The sequence below is a fragment of the Piliocolobus tephrosceles genome, chromosome 14, assembly GCF_002776525.5.
Source record: "Piliocolobus tephrosceles isolate RC106 chromosome 14, ASM277652v3, whole genome shotgun sequence".
Taxonomy (NCBI): Eukaryota; Metazoa; Chordata; class Mammalia; order Primates; family Cercopithecidae; genus Piliocolobus; species Piliocolobus tephrosceles.
The window spans coordinates 31,454,352-31,468,258 of record NC_045447.1 but is presented as its reverse complement, the minus strand read 5'-3'; positions in this window follow the sequence as shown (position 1 = coordinate 31,468,258).

The window sequence follows — 13,907 nt, the reverse complement described above, 5'->3', positions numbered from 1 at the left end:
GTGTATATGAAACATAAATGAATTTTGTGTTTAGACTTGGGTCTCATCCCCAAGATATCTCATTATGTGTATGCAAATATCCCCAAATCTGAAAAATCTGAAATCCAAAACAGTTCTAGTTTAAAGCATTTCAAATGAGGGGTACTCAACCTGTATTAGTTGTGAGAGCAAGGGGTAAAAGATGCACTCTGGTTTGGGGATGGGATTCCCATGTGACCAGAACTGACTTTTGAGTGGGCTCATTGGAGGCTGCAGAGGGAAGAAAGGCCTTGCAGGTAGAGGCGGGCGCGGTGGCTCATGCGTGTAATCCTAGCACTTTGGGAGGTCGAGGCGGGCGGATCACGAGGTCAGGAGATTGAGACTATCCTGACTAACACGGTGAAACCCCGTCTCTACTGAAAATACAAAAAATTAGCCGGGTGTGGTGGCGGGTGCCTGTAGTCCCAGCTACTCGGGAGGCTGAGGCAGAAGAATGGCGTGAACCTGGGAGGCGGAGCTTGCGGTGAGCCGAGATCGCATCAGTGCACTCCAGCCTGGGCGATAGAGCGAGACAAAAACAAAACAAAACAAAAAAAGAAAGGTATTGCAGGTAGAAGCAGCTGCATGAGGCATGGAACAGGATGCGCCATGGAACTCCTGGCCTCAAGTGATCCGCCCGCCTCCGCCTCCCTAAGTGCTGGGATTACAGGCGTGAGCCACCACACCCGGCCATGTTTCTTTGTTTTTTGAGACAGGGTCTTACTCTGTTGCCTAAGCTAGAGCGTAGTGGTGCCATCATGGCTCACTGCAGCCTCGACCCCCAAGTGATCCTCCCACTTCAGCATCCCAGATAGCTAGGACTGCAGGCGCATGACACCACACCTGGCTAAATTTTTACCTTTTTGTAGAGACAGGGTCTCGCCATGTTGCCCAGGCTGGTCTGTAGCTCCTGGCCTCAAGTAATCCTCTTATCAGCCTCCCAAAGTGGGATTATAGGTATGAGTCACCACGCATGGTCTCAAAACTATTTTTGGATTCAAACAAAGGAAAATTTTTTGTTGTTTATAAAATATTAAGCCAGCTGTGGTGGCTCACGCCTGTAATCCTGGCACTTTGGGAGGCCGAGGCAGGTGGATCACCTGAGGTCAGGAGTTTGAGAACAGCCTAGCCAACATGGTGAAACTCCATCTCTACTGAAAATACAAAACTGAGCCGGGTGTGGTGGTGCACTCCTGTAATCCCAGCTATTTGAGAGGCAGAGGCAGGAGACTCCCTTGAACCCGGGAGGCAGAGCTTGCAGTGAGCCGAGATTGAACCACCGCACTCCAGTCTGGGTTACAGAGCAAGACTCTGTCTCTTAAAAAAAAAAAAAAAAAAGTTACCATTGAGGTGTAGGTCTTTCCTTCCTTTTATCCCTTTAGGGTCAGCATTCAGCTGGCATCAGCCAGTGTAGAAGGCTCAACTTGTGGTTCATCTCTATGCCAAAATATACTTGATCTTTGTATCTCTAAACCGTCCACTTCTACTAAAAATACATGTATAATTATGCATTTAACTTATGCCCAAATAATTGTTTCTCCTGGTTAAAACAGAATTTCCTTAGTTCTGATGACAGAACCAACAATTCCTAGGTGTGTTTACTGCCTGAGCTTTGGGTCTGTATTAGTAAAATGGGTATAATAATATAGGTTTCAGATCAAAAAGCCATAGTATAGGGCCCACACAGTGGCTCATGTGTGTAATTGCAGTACTTTGGGAGGCCAAGGCAGGAGGACTGCTTGAGCCCAGGAGTTCAAGATCCAACCTGGGCAATTCAGCAAAATCCTGTCTCTCAAAAAAAAAATTAGCTGGGCGTGGGAGCATACACCTGTGGTTCTGGGCACTTAGAAGGCTGAGGCAGGAGAAATTTTTTTTTTGAGACAGTCTCACTCTGTTGCCCAGGCTGGAGTGCAGTGGCGTGATCTCGGCTCACTGCAAGCTCTGCCTCCTGGGTTCACGCCATTCTCCTGCCTCAGCCTCCCAAGTAGCTGGGACAACAGGCGCCCGCCACCACGCCCGGCTAATTTTTTGTATTTTTAGTAGAGACAGGGTTTCACCGTGTTAGCACACCGTGTTAGGATGGTCTCGATCTCCTGACCTCGTGATCCACCCGCCTCGGCCTCCCAAAGTGCTAGGATTACAGGCGTGAGCCACCACGCCCAACAGGAGAAATCTTTAGCCCTGGAATTTGAGGTTATTGTGAGCTCTGATCAGGCCACTGCACTCCAGCCAGGATGGATGACACAGACCCTACCCATCTCTATTTTCTTTTTGAAATGGTCTCATTCTGTCACCCAAGCTGGAGTGCAGTGGTGTACTCATGGCTCACTTCAGCCTTGACGTCCCAGGCTCAAAATCTCCCACCTTAGCCTCCCAAGTAACTGGGACTACAGGCATGAGCTACCACATCCAGCTGAATTTTTTTTTTTTTTTTTTTTTTTTTTTTTGAGACAGAGTTTCCCTCTTGTTGCCCAGGCTGGAATGGGATGGCACAATCTCAGCTCACCGCAACCTCTGCCTCCCGGGTTCAAGCGATTCTCCTGCCTCAGCCTCCTGAGTAGCTGGGATTACAGTCATGTGCCACCACCCCAGCTAATTTTGTATTTTTAGTAGAGAGGGGGTTTCTCCATGTTGGTCAGGCTGGCTTTGAACTCCCGACTGATTTGTTTTTCTAAGACCTGCCGAGCAGGCACAGAAGAACCAGCGAATAGGCAAGTGTAGGAGCAAAACTGCAAGTTTATTTTTGGTAACCTAAGGTGTAGGGGAGAAGTCTGTCGGCCTCCAGCGAAGGAGGCCGGCAGAGTCCCCCAGTGGGGCTCTCCGACGGAGTTCCCACAGTCCCGACATCCCAACAGGAGTGGGGCTGTGAGAAGGCCGCGTGGCTCAATGGCCAAGAGCGGCTTTTCTAGGAGTGGGAGGGCAATAGGTACCGGCGTGTGGGGGGCGTTCCGCAGGTGCGACCAGGTAAATCTTGGTCTCTTCGGATTGACCTCACCTGGCGCATGCCCAGTTGGTCTGCACCTTCCCGGGTGGCCGGCTGCATTTTTGCGCGTGGGGGAAAAGCTGGTGGTCTTAGAAGAAGAACCCGGAAGTGCACCATCTTGCCTCCGTTAGTCCAAACACCGACCTCAGGTGATCAGCCCACCTCGGCCTCCTAAAGTGCTAGGACTTGTACAGGCGTGAGCCACCGCTTCCAGCTTAATTTTTTAATTTTTCTGTAGAGACAGGGTCTCCCTGTGTTGCCCAGACTGGTCTTGAACTCCTAGGCTCAAGCAGTCCTCCAGCCTCAGCTTCCCAAAGTGTTGGGATTACAGGCGTGAGCCACCTTGCCCAGCAAACATTTTTTAAAAAGGAAAAACCATGGTTTTATATCAGGTACTCTCCGTGGTTTCAGGCATCCACTGGGGATCTTGAAATGTATTCCTCTCAGATACTAGGGAACAACTGTACATGTCAGTTACTACCTTTTCCTGTGGCCATAAGAGCCACATCTGGAAGAACACAAAGTGAAGAGAGAACCTGGTTTTGAAATTCACTTTCACAAGCTTGAGATCTGGGGCCAACTTATTTCAGCCCTCTGGAGCGTCCTGCCTGGGCAGAATGAGGCTAAGACCTTGGAGCACTTGTTCTTACCTGGGCTGATATTGGAATCACCTGGGGCTCAGACCTACTTCATCTCCATTATTCTTATGTAATTGTTCTGGGATCCGGCTTTAGAAATCGGGAGTTCTAAAAACTCTCCAGGTGATTCTGTTGTGCAGCCAAAGTAGAGACCCTTCTAGAAGGATCTTGTGGAGATCAAAAAGAATACTAAGGCGGGGCACGGTGGTTCATGCCTGTAATCTCAGCACTTTGGGAGACCAAGGTGGGTGGATCACTTGAGCTCAGGAGTTCGAGACCAGCCTGGCCAACATGGTGAAACCCCGTCTCTACTAAAAATACAAAATTTAGCCAGGTGTGGTGGCGCGTGCTGTAATCCCAGGTACTCGGGAGGTTGAGGCACAAGAATCACTTGAAGCCGGAAGGCGGAGGTTGCAGTGAGCTGAGATTGCGCCACTGCACTTCAGCCTGAGAGGAGAGTGAAACTGCATATCAAAAAACAAACAAACAAACAAAAATCAAAACTGTGTGAAGGGTTTGTCAAGGCTGAAGGACTTTTGAAACCTGTTTTCCAGTGCTAGCTCTGAATTCTTTTTTCAAAGAAAAGCAAGTTCTGTAATTAAAAAAAAAGAAAAAAAGAAAAAAAAATTCCCATACAGTGCAGACTATCATTGGAAGCAGACTCTTGCTAATGCTTCATCTTTGGCTCCAAAGGAAATCCATCCCCACCCTAGTAATAACTTACAATAGGGCTTTTCCTGGGCGAAGCAGCGTTGGTCTGGTCATCAGAGTGCTCTCCCCAGCCCTCCAGAAGCTACGGATTTGCAAGCCATGAGCACCCACTATGAGGGGAGGTAAAGGGAGATTGTGGGGCAACAGAAGAGATGGGGTTAATGTGAAGTTCGAGTTTCCAAGGAGCAATGTGGTCTGGGACACAGCTGTCAGAATACTTTGAGATTCAAGAAAGTCCGTTGTAGGGAGAGTGTGCTGAGAGGTCCTGGGGAGACAGGCTGGTTTGTGCAGAACCTGCACTTTGAAGCTCTGACAGTAAGAGGAGTTAGCAGTTCATGCACCCCTCCAGTCTTCTCCCACTGATTTGTGCATTGCCGTCTTGTCATAAGAATCACAAATACAGATGTTTTTGACAGATCCCCAAGCCTTAAGGTTCTATATCTGGATCTAACTCCAATAGACTTCCATCAAGTTAAGTCCTGTTGATCAGTCAGTCCAGTTGATCAGATTTTCATGACTGGCATCATCCTCTGGGCTTCACCTGGGGTAGCAGATTGGAACTTATCGAGAGCTTTGTGATGATAGTAACTTGTTCACAAGCATACCTTACGTTTGCTAGTGAGATTCCCAATGTTTTTTTAAGCTCCATGGCCCCAATCTCACCAACTAGATTCCTGTCCTTTCTTACCACTTTGAGATTAGGTCAAGTCTGTTTTGATCAATGCAAGCAAGTAATCCCATCCATTCAACCATTTATTCACGAAGTCATGCATCCATTTAATTCCCCATTCATCTACCAACTGTCACACTCTCATTTTCAATCCATCTATTTCTCCATCCATCCTTTTTTTTTTTGAGACAGTCTCACTCTGTCACCCAGGCGGGAGTGCAGTGGCACGATCTTGGCTCACTGCAACCTCCGCCTCTCTGGTTCAAGTGATTCTTGTGCCTCAGCCTCCTGAGTAGCTGGGATTACAGACACATGCCACTACACCCAGCTAATTTTTATATTTTTAGTAGAGATGGGGTTTCACCGTGTTGGCCAGGCTCATCTGAGACTCCTGACCTCAAGTGATCCACCTGCCTCGGCCTCCCAAAGTGCTGGGATTATAGGCATGAGCCACTGCTCTCGGCCATCCATTCATTTTTATCTATCTGTTTACTCATCCATCTAATCATCTCCCTACTCACTCACTCTTCAGCTACATTTAATTTTGTTATTATCCCATGGACACGGACTCACTACATTGTAGCTATTTTATGATTACTTAATCAGTTGAATCATTATTTGCCAAGATTTGGGGGCTTTCTCTGTGCGGGTATTACTGAGAATACAGTAATTAGCCTGAATTGAATCTCGAAGTTTGAGTAAGCATTTTACAGGTCCAGAAATTACAGCTGATTCTTGAACAACATGGCACTGAACTGTGCAGGTCTACTTATAGGAGGATTTTCTTCTGCCTCTGCCACCTCTGAGACAGCAAGACCAACCCCCTGCTTCCTCCCCCTCCTCAGCCTATTCAATGTGAAAATCACAAGGATGAAGACCTTTATGATGATACATTTTCACTTAATGAATAGTAGGTATATTTTTTCTCTTATTTATTTATTTTTTTTTTTCCAAACAGGGTTTTGCTCTGTCACCCAGGCTGGAATGCTGTGGTGTGATCACGGCTCACTGCAGCCTCGATCTCCTAGGCTCAAGTGATTCAATCCTCCTAACTCAGCCTCCTGAGTAGCCAGGACTAGAGATATGTGGCACCGTGCTTGACTAATTTTGTAATTCTTGTAGCGACAGGGTCTTGCTGTGCTGCCCAAGCTGGTTTTGAACTCCTGGGCTCAAGGATCTGCCCACTTTGGACTCCAAAAGTGCTGGCATTGTAGGCATGAGCCACCATGTCCAGTGGCTCATGCCACCCAGTGGATTGGTGGATAGATAGATAATTGTTTTTCTAACTTTATTGTAAGAATACAGTATATAATACATATAACCTACAAAATGTGTGTTAATCGACTACATTATCAGAAAGGCTTCTGGCCAACAGTAGGCTATTAGTAATTAAGTTTTGGGGGAGTCAGGATTTTTGTGGATTTTTGACTATGTGGGGTTGTGGGAGAGGTTGGCTCTCATAACTCCTGTGTTTTATAAGGGTCAACTGTAGAGCTAAGTGTGGGAAAACGCCTTCCAGGCACAAGGAATAGCTAGTGCAAAGTCTTGGAGGTGAGAGCAAGTGTGGCTTACCGGAAGCTGTGGGTAGTTTCTAATGTCAGGGTAGCAGGATGGGAGGCAGAGAGCCTCCAGCAACCAAGACTGGAGAGATGAGAGAAGGCCAGTGATAAAGGGTGCTGTGTGTCATGCCAAGAAGTCTAGAGCTGTTGAAGGAACTTCAGCTTGCAGTTGCATCTGAAATTGACTTGACTATTTTGTTTGAAATAAGAAATGGTTGATCTCTCCAGGTTCAGTAGATGGAAGATCTCAGAGATACATTTCATAGACTGGGCCTGGGAACCAGGACTGCTGGACTGCGGGGCCAGTGTTCTCTTCTACCACCCTGTGCTGCCACCCCTCCTTCTGACTCATTCTCCTTTTCCCCATATCTAATCTCTTTCATTCCTCAGTTTCTAATACAGGTCTGTAAATCTAGTCAGCGCTCAATAAATGTTTGTTGAATGACTCACTGATTCCTGTGGAAGACATGTACATGCATGTATGCACGCACATAGAAGGCCTCTTTGAATTTCTTCCACCACTCCAGGCCCAGTTAGAGTTGCACTGGTAGAAAGGGAATGGATTAGCAACTGAAAAAATCAGGCTGTGGACTCTGGGTCGCCCACTGACAGGCCATGTCTCTTGGCCAAGTCTCCATATGCTCTCCAGGCCTCTGCTGCCGCACATCTATGAGATGGAATTGGTGGCCTCTGACCCGGGGTATTTGGGAGCTGTGGATAAGTCCATGCTGAGAAAAGGCTTTGTTGCTGTAGAGTGCTTTACATTCACAAGGTAATGTTCCCACTCCTCTCCTAGTTTAGGAGACTGTCATGTTGTATTTGTTTTGTTCTTGTTTTGTTTTGTTTTTAGACTGAGTCGCTCTGTTGCCCAGGCCGGAGTGCAGTGGCGCAATCTCTGTTCATTGCAACCTCCGTCTCCTGGGTTTAAGCGATTCTCATGCGTCAGCCTCCCCAGTAGCTGGGATCATAGGGGCCACGACCACACCTGGCTAATGTTTTTGTATCTTTAGTAGAGATGGGGTTTCACTATGTTTACCAGGCTGGCCTTGAACTCCTGACCTCAAGTGATCTGCCTACCTTGGCCTCCTAAGGTGCTGGGATTACAGGCGTGAGCCACCATGCCTCATGTTGTATTTGGATAATGAAAAAACCCCTCCATGCTCCTGTATCAGTCATGGTCCCAGCAGGGTACAGAGGATACCTTTGGGGGTATTTAATAAAGCAGCTTTTATGGAAGGTTGGTAGGGCTTGGGAAAACCAAAAAGCATTACTTTGAGACTGATAACAGAGGGCACCTCATCCACTCCCCCTGGCTTGAAGGGTCAAGAGGAAGGAGAGAGGGAGAGCAGGGGATGTATATACCAGCCTTTCTCCTCACCTCCCAGCTCCTGCCAGTGTCTTCCATAGGCAGAATCTGACCAGAAGCCAGGGTCAAGGTTATCATGAACGTAGTCCATGAAGTTCAACTGCCTGGGGCACAGAGCAAAGTGCTGAAATGTGCAGAGTGGATCTGGGGGTCAGATGAGAGGTGTCCAGCACCCCATCCTACTCACATTTGTTCTCCCTCCCCTCCAAAGATATTCCCATTGCTATAAGTGTCCTTGCAGACCCGTCTTTATCTGCATCACTCCTACCTGTCAGGCTTTCAATCAGGTCTGCTTCCTCCAAAAAAACCCTCCTGGAGCTCCTTTCCATCACAGTTTTTTTTGTTGTTGTTGTTTGTTTGTTTGTTTTTTTGAGACAGAGTCTCACTTTGTCACCCAGGTTGGAGTGCTGAGGCCCAACCTCAGCTCACTGCAACCTCCAACTCCTGAATTCAAGCAGTTCTCCTGCCTCAGCCTCCCAGGTAGCTGGGACTACAGGCACGCGCCACCATGCCCAGCTAATTTTTGTATTTTTAGTAAAGACATGGTTTCACCATGTTGGCCAGGCTGGTCTCGAACTCCTGACCTCAGGTGATCTGCCTGCCTCTGCTTCCCAAGGTGCTAGGGTTACAGGCATGAGCCACTGTGCCTGGCCCCATCACAGTATTTGTCATACTGTGGGGATTATTTGTTCTCTGGGAACAGGAACTCTATCTTTCTTTAGTCACCTCAAGCCTGTGCCTAGCACAAGATCTGTGTGGAGCAAACCCTAGAAAGTGTTTGTTGCTCAGAGACGAACTCTGACCTTGAAGCACAGTGCTTAGTTGGTTTCTTGTCTCCTACAAAACTTTTGGCAGTTCCCCATTTTCTGCAAGTGATACAAATCCCAAACCCTTTTCTCTGCTGTCTGAGGAGCCTCACCATCTGCCCTTACTGTCACATCTCTGACCCCCAGCGCCCGAGACAACCAGTGGGCTGAGTTCGGGGATTCCTGTCTTCCATTGCCATGTGTGAGACTGCTTTTGATTCATTGCCATTTGGCTTGTTTTGGAAATTAGCATTTCTCGGTGATGCACCTGATACAGGGTCACTGAGGCAACTCTGGTAGTTTGGGAGAATCGGAACTGACAACACAACAGTACTTTAAACATACATTCTCCTCCCCATCCAAACACACTTATCTCCTCTGTTACCCAGATGATGAGCTGTCCTCTCCAGCTCCGGGCTGAAAAGCTGCTAATTAGTCTCTGCCTGACTAGTTGCCTTGCGTGGGGTACTGGACAGGCAAGAGAGAGGTCTGTGGATTCATTGGTTACTTCTTTCAGTAGCGGTGACCTCAAACGAGAACCTTTGTTTCCTACTTTTTAAACATTATTTTTTTGGGGCCAGGCATGGTGGCTCATGCCTGTAATTCCCAGCACTTGGAAAGGCCGAGGCAGGAGGATCTCTTGAGCCCAGGAGTTCAAGGCCACCTGGGCAACATAGTAATACCCCATTGCTACAAAAAAAAATTTAAAAATGGGGCAGGAGAATCATTTGAGCCTGGGAGATGGAGGCTGCAATGAGCCGTGATTGCGTCACAGCACTCCTGCCTGAGTAACAGTGAAATCCTGTCTCCAAAACCAAATTTTTGTTCTAAATTTTCTTTTCTTGTATTATAGTGGACTAAATGTTACCTGTTTTTTCAAGAAGAGAGTCATATTATCCTCTTTCTGGGCAATGCTGGAGATCCCATGAGGATTTTATGCAGACACTTTAAATGGAATAGCCTTAAGGAAATGGAGTCTGCTGTACTGGAGACATCCCACTTTTTTTTTTTTTTTTCTGAGGTGAGTCTCGGTCTCTTGCCCAGTCTGGAGTGCAGTGGCATGAACTCGGCTCGCTGCAATCTGGATTCAAGCGATTCTCCTGCCTCAGCCTCCTGAGTAGGTGGTACTACTGGCATGAGCCACCATGCCCAGCTAACTTTTGTATTTTTAGTAGAGATGAGGTTTCACCATGTTGGCCAAGCTGGTCTCCAACTCCTGACCTCAAGTCATCTGCTCGACTCAACCTCCCAAAGTGTTGGCATTACAGGCATGAGCAACTGTGCCCGGCCTCCATTTTGTATTGCTGTTAATTTTCTTTTCTTCTTCTTCTTATTCTTTTTTTTCTTTTGAGACAGAGTCTCGCTCTGTTGCCCAGGCTGGAGTGCAGTGGTGCAAACACAGCTCACTGCAGCCTTAACCTCCTAGGCTCAAGCTATCCACCCACTTCAGCCTCCCAAGGAGCTGGACCACAGGCATGCATCATCACACCTGACTAACTAAAAGACTTTTTTTGTATAGACAGGGTCTTCCTATGTGTCTCAGGCTGGTCTCAAACTTCTGGGCTCAAGCAAACCTGTCTCAGTCTCACAAAGTGCTGGCGTTGCAGTCATGAGCCACCACACCTGGTCCATTTATTTTCTTAATTATTTATTTATTTTTGAGGTTTTTTTGTTTTTGTTTGTTTGTTTCTTTTAGACAGGAATCTCACTATGTTGTCCAGAATAGTCTTGAACTCCTGGGCTCAAGCGATCCACCTGCTTTGGCCTCCCAATATGCTGGGATTATAGGTGTGAGCCATTGCGTCTGGTCCCATTTCTTAAAGGCAGTAGATTCCATTTCATTTGGTCTCTGCTGTGCATATGTTATGTGTGTTGTATATGCAAATCACTTGGGTGTGCATATGTTATGTGTGTTGTATATGCAAATCACAAGTATTTCATATCAAATGAAAGTAATAGTAGATTTACCAAATATAATTTATGTTCATTTCTACGACTTAGAAATTAGACTTACCATCAGATCTTGTTATTTAATGCAATAACAAAGATGCCTATGCTATAATATCACAAATTTGGTTTTGAGTATTTTGATGATTGGATTTTTACACAACCTTTTCTTTGTCATCTTTTTTTTTTTTTTTTTTTTGAGACAGGGTCTCAGTCTGTCACCCAGGCTGGAGTGCAGTGACATGATCTTGGCTCACCACAACCTCTGCCTCCTGGGTTCAAGCGATTCTCTTGCGTCAGCCACACAAGCAGCTGGGATTACAGGCGCCCACCACCATGCCCAGCTATTTTTTGTATTTTTAGTAGAGATGGGGTTTCACCATGTTGGCCAGGCTGGTCTCGAACTCCTGACCTCGTGGTTCGCCCACCTCAGCCTCTCAAAGTGCTGGGATTACAGGCATGAGCCACCACACCTGGCCGTGGCCTCATTTTATATTTTAAATGACAAATACTATTATTGTTGTTGCTTTCATAGAGTCAATATTCACTTATGTTTACCCTTTTCCTTGCATTTCCATTATTTCATATGGAATTATTTTTCTTCTGCCTGAAGAACCTTATTGCACCTTCATTTAAAAAGCCTGTTTCCTTTTTTTTTTTCTTTTCTTTTTGTCTGTTTTTTGAGACAAGGTCTCACTCTGTCCCAGGCTGAAGTGCAGTAGTACGATTTCAGCTCACTGCAACCTCCACCTCCTGGGCTCCAGCAATCCTCCCACCTCAGCCTTTCAGAGTAGCTGGGACTACAGACACGTGCCACCATACCTCGCTAATTTAAAAAATATTTTCAGTAGAGACAGCGTTTTGCCATGTCGCCCAGGCTGGTCTCAAACTCCTGGGTTCAAGCAATCTTCCTGCCTCAGCCTCCCAAAGTGCTGGGATTACAGTTGTGAGCCAGTGGGCCTGGCCAAAAAACTTTTACTGGGTATGGAATTTTAGATTGGCAGTGTTTTCTGCCCTCGCCCCTTACTCCCAGCATTTAAAAGATGCTAATATGTTGTCTCAACACATTGTTTTGAAAAGAGGTACATCCACAAACACAGACACACAAACCCTAAAATCCCTTCAGAATCCAGTCTTAGATTGGAGAAACACCCTCAGGGGAAACTGCTAGAACCCAAGTTTCTGATTACTGTTAACTACAGATGCTCCAGGAAAAACAGGAAGAAGTTTAGAAATACAAAGCAGGGGAAATTACATAAATATATATACATACATATATATATACGTATACACATGAATATAATAAAACAAATTTAGAGAAGCAGAGGAAGGAGAGGAAGAGCTTTGGGGCTTCAATCCCATCTGCCTTTGGTTTGTCCTGTGATTCTGAACAAATTCCTTCACCTCTTTGAACTTATTCTCATCTGTGAAATAGAGATAATAGTACCTGCCTTGTGAGATGTAGTAATGGTGATAGGAAAGAAATATGGCTGGGCTTGGTAGCTCATACCCAACATTTTGAGAGGCCAAGGGGGAGGAACTGCTTGAGGCTAGGAGCTCAAGACCAACCTGGACAACACAGTGAGACCCAGTTTTTTTTTTTTTTTCTTTTTTTTTGAGACAGAATCTTGCTCTGTCACTCAGGCTGGAGTGCAGTGGTGTGATCTTGCCCCACTGCAACCTCTGCCTCCCACCTTCCAGAGATTCTCCCGCGTCAGCCTCCAGAGTAGCTGGGATTACAGGCGCACACTGCCACACCTGGCTACTTTTTTATTATTAGTAGAGATGGGGTTTCACCACATTGACCAGGCTGGCCTCAAATTCCTGACCTTAGGTAATCTGCATGCCTCGGCCTCCCAAAGTGCTTGATTTACAGGTGTGAGCCACTGTACCCAGTCATGAGACCCCATTTTTACAACAAAATTAAAAAATTGGTCCTCTGGTGGAGCACACGTGTAGTTCTAGCTACTCAGGAGGCTGAGGCAGGAGGATTGCTTGAGCCCAGGAGTTTGAGGCTGCAGTGAGCTATGATTGTATCACTGAATGCCAACAAGACTGTCTCTAAAAAAAACAAAATGGTGGGTGCTGTGGATCACACCTGTAATCCCAACACTTTGGGAGGCCGAGGCGGGTGGATCACCTGAGGTCAGGAGTTTGAGACCAACCTGGGCAATATAGCAAGACCCCATTGTTTACAAAAATAATTTTTAAAAAATTAGCTGGGCGTAGTGGTGCACTTGTAGTCCCAGCTACTCAGGAGGCAGCATGGCAAAACCCCAACTCTACACAATACAAAAAAATTAGCTGGGCGTGGTGGTATGGATCTATAGTTCCAGCTACTTGGGGGGCTGAAGTGGGGGGGATTGTTTGAGCCCAGAAGTTCGAGGCTGCAGTGAGTTAAGATCGTGCCACTGTGCTCCTAACTGGGCAACAAGTAACACCCTGTCTTTAATAAAAAAGATACATGTGATGTGCCTTCTGCTGAGCCTGACCCTGCCTGACACAGCCAGGCCAGTTCATGAAAAAGGAAAAGAGGGAAGGAGGAGAGTGAGCTTTGTGCCTTCTGGGAAGTTAGAGGGGTAGGAAGTCACTTAACCTCCACACATGGCAACCTAGGGACAGTCCCCATGAGCCTGAGAGGATGCTGACCACCAGGAGTCTGGAATGCTCAGAGCTGGCACTCGGGGTCTGAACAACTGAGAAAAATCTGCTTGCTTGAGTGCCAAGACCTGGGCTCTTCAAAGGACCCTGGTGCCCTATGGTGGTCAGACTCCGTGGGGCATTGAGGTTAGACTTAGTCTGCTTCTTCTCCACTTAAGGGAAAACAGGCCGTTAATGGGGCTGCAGTGGTCGGGCCTGGAATTTCAAGGTCGTGTGGGCATCTTGTCCTCAACTCACCTGGGCCTGCCTGTGGCTGAGGCCCTGGAGATCCCCAGGCAGCAGACTCAGACAAGGGTCACATTGGATGATCCTACCTGCTTTGCTGGTGATCACTGCCAACTCCTAGGGTGAACAGTTTTTAAGAAGGCCCTCTCTCTCAGAAGGCCCATCCCACACTTGCACGCCCTTGAGAATGAGGCCCTCCTTAAAAATTCACTCTGGTTCTTCTCTTGCCTTGCTTAAGTCCAGGCCCTGGGTCAAGGAGTGAGAAGTGAACTCACAAGCCAGCTGTTCCCAGATTTGACTTCACACTGAACCACCTGAAAAGC